Source organism: Phaenicophaeus curvirostris, chromosome 11, assembly GCF_032191515.1.
Source record: "Phaenicophaeus curvirostris isolate KB17595 chromosome 11, BPBGC_Pcur_1.0, whole genome shotgun sequence".
In the NCBI taxonomy this organism is placed as follows: Eukaryota; Metazoa; Chordata; class Aves; order Cuculiformes; family Cuculidae; genus Phaenicophaeus; species Phaenicophaeus curvirostris.
Window position 1 is genome coordinate 23869891 of NC_091402.1, and position 10110 is coordinate 23880000.

The window sequence follows — 10110 nt, forward strand, 5'->3', positions numbered from 1 at the left end:
AGGGTTAGGGTTAGGGTTAGGGTTAGGGTTAGGGTTAGGGTTAGGGTTAGGGTTAGGGTTAGGGTTAGGGTTAGGGTTAGGGTTAGGGTTAGGGTTAGGGTTAGGGTTAGGGTTAGGGTTAGGGTTAGGGTTAGGGTTAGGGTTAGGGTTAGGGTTAGGGTTAGGGTTAGGGTTAGGGTTAGGGTTAGGGTTAGGGTTAGGGTTAGGGTTAGGGTTAGGGTTAGGGTTAGGGTTAGGGTTAGGGTTAGGGTTAGGGTTAGGGTTAGGGTTAGGGTTAGGGTTAGGGTTAGGGTTAGGGTTAGGGTTAGGGTTAGGGTTAGGGTTAGGGTTAGGGTTAGGGTTAGGGTTAGGGTTAGGGTTAGGGTTAGGGTTAGGGTTAGGGTTAGGGTTAGGGTTAGGGTTAGGGTTAGGGTTAGGGTTAGGGTTAGGGTTAGGGTTAGGGTTAGGGTTAGGGTTAGGGTTAGGGTTAGGGTTAGGGTTAGGGTTAGGGTTAGGGTTAGGGTTAGGGTTAGGGTTAGGGTTAGGGTTAGGGTTAGGGTTAGGGTTAGGGTTAGGGTTAGGGTTAGGGTTAGGGTTAGGGTTAGGGTTAGGGTTAGGGTTAGGGTTAGGGTTAGGGTTAGGGTTAGGGTTAGGGTTAGGGTTAGGGTTAGGGTTAGGGTTAGGGTTAGGGTTAGGGTTAGGGTTAGGGTTAGGGTTAGGGTTAGGGTTAGGGTTAGGGTTAGGGTTAGGGTTAGGGTTAGGGTTAGGGTTAGGGTTAGGGTTAGGGTTAGGGTTAGGGTTAGGGTTAGGGTTAGGGTTAGGGTTAGGGTTAGGGTTAGGGTTAGGGTTAGGGTTAGGGTTAGGGTTAGGGTTAGGGTTAGGGTTAGGGTTAGGGTTAGGGTTAGGGTTAGGGTTAGGGTTAGGGTTAGGGTTAGGGTTAGGGTTAGGGTTAGGGTTAGGGTTAGGGTTAGGGTTAGGGTTAGGGTTAGGGTTAGGGTTAGGGTTAGGGTTAGGGTTAGGGTTAGGGTTAGGGTTAGGGTTAGGGTTAGGGTTAGGGTTAGGGTTAGGGTTAGGGTTAGGGTTAGGGTTAGGGTTAGGGTTAGGGTTAGGGTTAGGGTTAGGGTTAGGGTTAGGGTTAGGGTTAGGGTTAGGGTTAGGGTTAGGGTTAGGGTTAGGGTTAGGGTTAGGGTTAGGGTTAGGGTTAGGGTTAGGGTTAGGGTTAGGGTTAGGGTTAGGGTTAGGGTTAGGGTTAGGGTTAGGGTTAGGGTTAGGGTTAGGGTTAGGGTTAGGGTTAGGGTTAGGGTTAGGGTTAGGGTTAGGGTTAGGGTTAGGGTTAGGGTTAGGGTTAGGGTTAGGGTTAGGGTTAGGGTTAGGGTTAGGGTTAGGGTTAGGGTTAGGGTTAGGGTTAGGGTTAGGGTTAGGGTTAGGGTTAGGGTTAGGGTTAGGGTTAGGGTTAGGGTTAGGGTTAGGGTTAGGGTTAGGGTTAGGGTTAGGGTTAGGGTTAGGGTTAGGGTTAGGGTTAGGGTTAGGGTTAGGGTTAGGGTTAGGGTTAGGGTTAGGGTTAGGGTTAGGGTTAGGGTTAGGGTTAGGGTTAGGGTTAGGGTTAGGGTTAGGGTTAGGGTTAGGGTTAGGGTTAGGGTTAGGGTTAGGGTTAGGGTTAGGGTTAGGGTTAGGGTTAGGGTTAGGGTTAGGGTTAGGGTTAGGGTTAGGGTTAGGGTTAGGGTTAGGGTTAGGGTTAGGGTTAGGGTTAGGGTTAGGGTTAGGGTTAGGGTTAGGGTTAGGGTTAGGGTTAGGGTTAGGGTTAGGGTTAGGGTTAGGGTTAGGGTTAGGGTTAGGGTTAGGGTTAGGGTTAGGGTTAGGGTTAGGGTTAGGGTTAGGGTTAGGGTTAGGGTTAGGGTTAGGGTTAGGGTTAGGGTTAGGGTTAGGGTTAGGGTTAGGGTTAGGGTTAGGGTTAGGGTTAGGGTTAGGGTTAGGGTTAGGGTTAGGGTTAGGGTTAGGGTTAGGGTTAGGGTTAGGGTTAGGGTTAGGGTTAGGGTTAGGGTTAGGGTTAGGGTTAGGGTTAGGGTTAGGGTTAGGGTTAGGGTTAGGGTTAGGGTTAGGGTTAGGGTTAGGGTTAGGGTTAGGGTTAGGGTTAGGGTTAGGGTTAGGGTTAGGGTTAGGGTTAGGGTTAGGGTTAGGGTTAGGGTTAGGGTTAGGGTTAGGGTTAGGGTTAGGGTTAGGGTTAGGGTTAGGGTTAGGGTTAGGGTTAGGGTTAGGGTTAGGGTTAGGGTTAGGGTTAGGGTTAGGGTTAGGGTTAGGGTTAGGGTTAGGGTTAGGGTTAGGGTTAGGGTTAGGGTTAGGGTTAGGGTTAGGGTTAGGGTTAGGGTTAGGGTTAGGGTTAGGGTTAGGGTTAGGGTTAGGGTTAGGGTTAGGGTTAGGGTTAGGGTTAGGGTTAGGGTTAGGGTTAGGGTTAGGGTTAGGGTTAGGGTTAGGGTTAGGGTTAGGGTTAGGGTTAGGGTTAGGGTTAGGGTTAGGGTTAGGGTTAGGGTTAGGGTTAGGGTTAGGGTTAGGGTTAGGGTTAGGGTTAGGGTTAGGGTTAGGGTTAGGGTTAGGGTTAGGGTTAGGGTTAGGGTTAGGGTTAGGGTTAGGGTTAGGGTTAGGGTTAGGGTTAGGGTTAGGGTTAGGGTTAGGGTTAGGGTTAGGGTTAGGGTTAGGGTTAGGGTTAGGGTTAGGGTTAGGGTTAGGGTTAGGGTTAGGGTTAGGGTTAGGGTTAGGGTTAGGGTTAGGGTTAGGGTTAGGGTTAGGGTTAGGGTTAGGGTTAGGGTTAGGGTTAGGGTTAGGGTTAGGGTTAGGGTTAGGGTTAGGGTTAGGGTTAGGGTTAGGGTTAGGGTTAGGGTTAGGGTTAGGGTTAGGGTTAGGGTTAGGGTTAGGGTTAGGGTTAGGGTTAGGGTTAGGGTTAGGGTTAGGGTTAGGGTTAGGGTTAGGGTTAGGGTTAGGGTTAGGGTTAGGGTTAGGGTTAGGAGGTTAGGGTTAGGGTTAGGGTTAGGGTTAGGGTTAGGGTTAGGGTTAGGGTTAGGGTTAGGGTTAGGGTTAGGGTTAGGGTTAGGGTTAGGGTTAGGGTTAGGGTTAGGGTTAGGGTTAGGGTTAGGGTTAGGGTTAGGGTTAGGGTTAGGGTTAGGGTTAGGGTTAGGGTTAGGGTTAGGGTTAGGGTTAGGGTTAGGGTTAGGGTTAGGGTTAGGGTTAGGGTTAGGGTTAGGGTTAGGGTTAGGGTTAGGGTTAGGGTTAGGGTTAGGGTTAGGGTTAGGGTTAGGGTTAGGGTTAGGGTTAGGGTTAGGGTTAGGGTTAGGGTTAGGGTTAGGGTTAGGGTTAGGGTTAGGGTTAGGGTTAGGGTTAGGGTTAGGGTTAGGGTTAGGGTTAGGGTTAGGGTTAGGGTTAGGGTTAGGGTTAGGGTTAGGGTTAGGGTTAGGGTTAGGGTTAGGGTTAGGGTTAGGGTTAGGGTTAGGGTTAGGGTTAGGGTTAGGGTTAGGGTTAGGGTTAGGGTTAGGGTTAGGGTTAGGGTTAGGGTTAGGGTTAGGGTTAGGGTTAGGGTTAGGGTTAGGGTTAGGGTTAGGGTTAGGGTTAGGGTTAGGGTTAGGGTTAGGGTTAGGGTTAGGGTTAGGGTTAGGGTTAGGGTTAGGGTTAGGGTTAGGGTTAGGGTTAGGGTTAGGGTTAGGGTTAGGGTTAGGGTTAGGGTTAGGGTTAGGGTTAGGGTTAGGGTTAGGGTTAGGGTTAGGGTTAGGGTTAGGGTTAGGGTTAGGGTTAGGGTTAGGGTTAGGGTTAGGGTTAGGGTTAGGGTTAGGGTTAGGGTTAGGGTTAGGGTTAGGGTTAGGGTTAGGGTTAGGGTTAGGGTTAGGGTTAGGGTTAGGGTTAGGGTTAGGGTTAGGGTTAGGGTTAGGGTTAGGGTTAGGGTTAGGGTTAGGGTTAGGGTTAGGGTTAGGGTTAGGGTTAGGGTTAGGGTTAGGGTTAGGGTTAGGGTTAGGGTTAGGGTTAGGGTTAGGGTTAGGGTTAGGGTTAGGGTTAGGGTTAGGGTTAGGGTTAGGGTTAGGGTTAGGGTTAGGGTTAGGGTTAGGGTTAGGGTTAGGGTTAGGGTTAGGGTTAGGGTTAGGGTTAGGGTTAGGGTTAGGGTTAGGGTTAGGGTTAGGGTTAGGGTTAGGGTTAGGGTTAGGGTTAGGGTTAGGGTTAGGGTTAGGGTTAGGGTTAGGGTTAGGGTTAGGGTTAGGGTTAGGGTTAGGGTTAGGGTTAGGGTTAGGGTTAGGGTTAGGGTTAGGGTTAGGGTTAGGGTTAGGGTTAGGGTTAGGGTTAGGGTTAGGGTTAGGGTTAGGGTTAGGGTTAGGGTTAGGGTTAGGGTTAGGGTTAGGGTTAGGGTTAGGGTTAGGGTTAGGGTTAGGGTTAGGGTTAGGGTTAGGGTTAGGGTTAGGGTTAGGGTTAGGGTTAGGGTTAGGGTTAGGGTTAGGGTTAGGGTTAGGGTTAGGGTTAGGGTTAGGGTTAGGGTTAGGGTTAGGGTTAGGGTTAGGGTTAGGGTTAGGGTTAGGGTTAGGGTTAGGGTTAGGGTTAGGGTTAGGGTTAGGGTTAGGGTTAGGGTTAGGGTTAGGGTTAGGGTTAGGGTTAGGGTTAGGGTTAGGGTTAGGGTTAGGGTTAGGGTTAGGGTTAGGGTTAGGGTTAGGGTTAGGGTTAGGGTTAGGGTTAGGGTTAGGGTTAGGGTTAGGGTTAGGGTTAGGGTTAGGGTTAGGGTTAGGGTTAGGGTTAGGGTTAGGGTTAGGGTTAGGGTTAGGGTTAGGGTTAGGGTTAGGGTTAGGGTTAGGGTTAGGGTTAGGGTTAGGGTTAGGGTTAGGGTTAGGGTTAGGGTTAGGGTTAGGGTTAGGGTTAGGGTTAGGGTTAGGGTTAGGGTTAGGGTTAGGGTTAGGGTTAGGGTTAGGGTTAGGGTTAGGGTTAGGGTTAGGGTTAGGGTTAGGGTTAGGGTTAGGGTTAGGGTTAGGGTTAGGGTTAGGGTTAGGGTTAGGGTTAGGGTTAGGGTTAGGGTTAGGGTTAGGGTTAGGGTTAGGGTTAGGGTTAGGGTTAGGGTTAGGGTTAGGGTTAGGGTTAGGGTTAGGGTTAGGGTTAGGGTTAGGGTTAGGGTTAGGGTTAGGGTTAGGGTTAGGGTTAGGGTTAGGGTTAGGGTTAGGGTTAGGGTTAGGGTTAGGGTTAGGGTTAGGGTTAGGGTTAGGGTTAGGGTTAGGGTTAGGGTTAGGGTTAGGGTTAGGGTTAGGGTTAGGGTTAGGGTTAGGGTTAGGGTTAGGGTTAGGGTTAGGGTTAGGGTTAGGGTTAGGGTTAGGGTTAGGGTTAGGGTTAGGGTTAGGGTTAGGGTTAGGGTTAGGGTTAGGGTTAGGGTTAGGGTTAGGGTTAGGGTTAGGGTTAGGGTTAGGGTTAGGGTTAGGGTTAGGGTTAGGGTTAGGGTTAGGGTTAGGGTTAGGGTTAGGGTTAGGGTTAGGGTTAGGGTTAGGGTTAGGGTTAGGGTTAGGGTTAGGGTTAGGGTTAGGGTTAGGGTTAGGGTTAGGGTTAGGGTTAGGGTTAGGGTTAGGGTTAGGGTTAGGGTTAGGGTTAGGGTTAGGGTTAGGGTTAGGGTTAGGGTTAGGGTTAGGGTTAGGGTTAGGGTTAGGGTTAGGGTTAGGGTTAGGGTTAGGGTTAGGGTTAGGGTTAGGGTTAGGGTTAGGGTTAGGGTTAGGGTTAGGGTTAGGGTTAGGGTTAGGGTTAGGGTTAGGGTTAGGGTTAGGGTTAGGGTTAGGGTTAGGGTTAGGGTTAGGGTTAGGGTTAGGGTTAGGGTTAGGGTTAGGGTTAGGGTTAGGGTTAGGGTTAGGGTTAGGGTTAGGGTTAGGGTTAGGGTTAGGGTTAGGGTTAGGGTTAGGGTTAGGGTTAGGGTTAGGGTTAGGGTTAGGGTTAGGGTTAGGGTTAGGGTTAGGGTTAGGGTTAGGGTTAGGGTTAGGGTTAGGGTTAGGGTTAGGGTTAGGGTTAGGGTTAGGGTTAGGGTTAGGGTTAGGGTTAGGGTTAGGGTTAGGGTTAGGGTTAGGGTTAGGGTTAGGGTTAGGGTTAGGGTTAGGGTTAGGGTTAGGGTTAGGGTTAGGGTTAGGGTTAGGGTTAGGGTTAGGGTTAGGGTTAGGGTTAGGGTTAGGGTTAGGGTTAGGGTTAGGGTTAGGGTTAGGGTTAGGGTTAGGGTTAGGGTTAGGGTTAGGGTTAGGGTTAGGGTTAGGGTTAGGGTTAGGGTTAGGGTTAGGGTTAGGGTTAGGGTTAGGGTTAGGGTTAGGGTTAGGGTTAGGGTTAGGGTTAGGGTTAGGGTTAGGGTTAGGGTTAGGGTTAGGGTTAGGGTTAGGGTTAGGGTTAGGGTTAGGGTTAGGGTTAGGGTTAGGGTTAGGGTTAGGGTTAGGGTTAGGGTTAGGGTTAGGGTTAGGGTTAGGGTTAGGGTTAGGGTTAGGGTTAGGGTTAGGGTTAGGGTTAGGGTTAGGGTTAGGGTTAGGGTTAGGGTTAGGGTTAGGGTTAGGGTTAGGGTTAGGGTTAGGGTTAGGGTTAGGGTTAGGGTTAGGGTTAGGGTTAGGGTTAGGGTTAGGGTTAGGGTTAGGGTTAGGGTTAGGGTTAGGGTTAGGGTTAGGGTTAGGGTTAGGGTTAGGGTTAGGGTTAGGGTTAGGGTTAGGGTTAGGGTTAGGGTTAGGGTTAGGGTTAGGGTTAGGGTTAGGGTTAGGGTTAGGGTTAGGGTTAGGGTTAGGGTTAGGGTTAGGGTTAGGGTTAGGGTTAGGGTTAGGGTTAGGGTTAGGGTTAGGGTTAGGGTTAGGGTTAGGGTTAGGGTTAGGGTTAGGGTTAGGGTTAGGGTTAGGGTTAGGGTTAGGGTTAGGGTTAGGGTTAGGGTTAGGGTTAGGGTTAGGGTTAGGGTTAGGGTTAGGGTTAGGGTTAGGGTTAGGGTTAGGGTTAGGGTTAGGGTTAGGGTTAGGGTTAGGGTTAGGGTTAGGGTTAGGGTTAGGGTTAGGGTTAGGGTTAGGGTTAGGGTTAGGGTTAGGGTTAGGGTTAGGGTTAGGGTTAGGGTTAGGGTTAGGGTTAGGGTTAGGGTTAGGGTTAGGGTTAGGGTTAGGGTTAGGGTTAGGGTTAGGGTTAGGGTTAGGGTTAGGGTTAGGGTTAGGGTTAGGGTTAGGGTTAGGGTTAGGGTTAGGGTTAGGGTTAGGGTTAGGGTTAGGGTTAGGGTTAGGGTTAGGGTTAGGGTTAGGGTTAGGGTTAGGGTTAGGGTTAGGGTTAGGGTTAGGGTTAGGGTTAGGGTTAGGGTTAGGGTTAGGGTTAGGGTTAGGGTTAGGGTTAGGGTTAGGGTTAGGGTTAGGGTTAGGGTTAGGGTTAGGGTTAGGGTTAGGGTTAGGGTTAGGGTTAGGGTTAGGGTTAGGGTTAGGGTTAGGGTTAGGGTTAGGGTTAGGGTTAGGGTTAGGGTTAGGGTTAGGGTTAGGGTTAGGGTTAGGGTTAGGGTTAGGGTTAGGGTTAGGGTTAGGGTTAGGGTTAGGGTTAGGGTTAGGGTTAGGGTTAGGGTTAGGGTTAGGGTTAGGGTTAGGGTTAGGGTTAGGGTTAGGGTTAGGGTTAGGGTTAGGGTTAGGGTTAGGGTTAGGGTTAGGGTTAGGGTTAGGGTTAGGGTTAGGGTTAGGGTTAGGGTTAGGGTTAGGGTTAGGGTTAGGGTTAGGGTTAGGGTTAGGGTTAGGGTTAGGGTTAGGGTTAGGGTTAGGGTTAGGGTTAGGGTTAGGGTTAGGGTTAGGGTTAGGGTTAGGGTTAGGGTTAGGGTTAGGGTTAGGGTTAGGGTTAGGGTTAGGGTTAGGGTTAGGGTTAGGGTTAGGGTTAGGGTTAGGGTTAGGGTTAGGGTTAGGGTTAGGGTTAGGGTTAGGGTTAGGGTTAGGGTTAGGGTTAGGGTTAGGGTTAGGGTTAGGGTTAGGGTTAGGGTTAGGGTTAGGGTTAGGGTTAGGGTTAGGGTTAGGGTTAGGGTTAGGGTTAGGGTTAGGGTTAGGGTTAGGGTTAGGGTTAGGGTTAGGGTTAGGGTTAGGGTTAGGGTTAGGGTTAGGGTTAGGGTTAGGGTTAGGGTTAGGGTTAGGGTTAGGGTTAGGGTTAGGGTTAGGGTTAGGGTTAGGGTTAGGGTTAGGGTTAGGGTTAGGGTTAGGGTTAGGGTTAGGGTTAGGGTTAGGGTTAGGGTTAGGGTTAGGGTTAGGGTTAGGGTTAGGGTTAGGGTTAGGGTTAGGGTTAGGGTTAGGGTTAGGGTTAGGGTTAGGGTTAGGGTTAGGGTTAGGGTTAGGGTTAGGGTTAGGGTTAGGGTTAGGGTTAGGGTTAGGGTTAGGGTTAGGGTTAGGGTTAGGGTTAGGGTTAGGGTTAGGGTTAGGGTTAGGGTTAGGGTTAGGGTTAGGGTTAGGGTTAGGGTTAGGGTTAGGGTTAGGGTTAGGGTTAGGGTTAGGGTTAGGGTTAGGGTTAGGGTTAGGGTTAGGGTTAGGGTTAGGGTTAGGGTTAGGGTTAGGGTTAGGGTTAGGGTTAGGGTTAGGGTTAGGGTTAGGGTTAGGGTTAGGGTTAGGGTTAGGGTTAGGGTTAGGGTTAGGGTTAGGGTTAGGGTTAGGGTTAGGGTTAGGGTTAGGGTTAGGGTTAGGGTTAGGGTTAGGGTTAGGGTTAGGGTTAGGGTTAGGGTTAGGGTTAGGGTTAGGGTTAGGGTTAGGGTTAGGGTTAGGGTTAGGGTTAGGGTTAGGGTTAGGGTTAGGGTTAGGGTTAGGGTTAGGGTTAGGGTTAGGGTTAGGGTTAGGGTTAGGGTTAGGGTTAGGGTTAGGGTTAGGGTTAGGGTTAGGGTTAGGGTTAGGGTTAGGGTTAGGGTTAGGGTTAGGGTTAGGGTTAGGGTTAGGGTTAGGGTTAGGGTTAGGGTTAGGGTTAGGGTTAGGGTTAGGGTTAGGGTTAGGGTTAGGGTTAGGGTTAGGGTTAGGGTTAGGGTTAGGGTTAGGGTTAGGGTTAGGGTTAGGGTTAGGGTTAGGGTTAGGGTTAGGGTTAGGGTTAGGGTTAGGGTTAGGGTTAGGGTTAGGGTTAGGGTTAGGGTTAGGGTTAGGGTTAGGGTTAGGGTTAGGGTTAGGGTTAGGGTTAGGGTTAGGGTTAGGGTTAGGGTTAGGGTTAGGGTTAGGGTTAGGGTTAGGGTTAGGGTTAGGGTTAGGGTTAGGGTTAGGGTTAGGGTTAGGGTTAGGGTTAGGGTTAGGGTTAGGGTTAGGGTTAGGGTTAGGGTTAGGGTTAGGGTTAGGGTTAGGGTTAGGGTTAGGGTTAGGGTTAGGGTTAGGGTTAGGGTTAGGGTTAGGGTTAGGGTTAGGGTTAGGGTTAGGGTTAGGGTTAGGGTTAGGGTTAGGGTTAGGGTTAGGGTTAGGGTTAGGGTTAGGGTTAGGGTTAGGGTTAGGGTTAGGGTTAGGGTTAGGGTTAGGGTTAGGGTTAGGGTTAGGGTTAGGGTTAGGGTTAGGGTTAGGGTTAGGGTTAGGGTTAGGGTTAGGGTTAGGGTTAGGGTTAGGGTTAGGGTTAGGGTTAGGGTTAGGGTTAGGGTTAGGGTTAGGGTTAGGGTTAGGGTTAGGGTTAGGGTTAGGGTTAGGGTTAGGGTTAGGGTTAGGGTTAGGGTTAGGGTTAGGGTTAGGGTTAGGGTTAGGGTTAGGGTTAGGGTTAGGGTTAGGGTTAGGGTTAGGGTTAGGGTTAGGGTTAGGGTTAGGGTTAGGGTTAGGGTTAGGGTTAGGGTTAGGGTTAGGGTTAGGGTTAGGGTTAGGGTTAGGGTTAGGGTTAGGGTTAGGGTTAGGGTTAGGGTTAGGGTTAGGGTTAGGGTTAGGGTTAGGGTTAGGGTTAGGGTTAGGGTTAGGGTTAGGGTTAGGGTTAGGGTTAGGGTTAGGGTTAGGGTTAGGGTTAGGGTTAGGGTTAGGGTTAGGGTTAGGGTTAGGGTTAGGGTTAGGGTTAGGGTTAGGGTTAGGGTTAGGGTTAGGGTTAGGGTTAGGGTTAGGGTTAGGGTTAGGGTTAGGGTTAGGGTTAGGGTTAGGGTTAGGGTTAGGGTTAGGGTTAGGGTTAGGGTTAGGGTTAGGGTTAGGGTTAGGGTTAGGGTTAGGGTTAGGGTTAGGGTTAGGGTTAGGG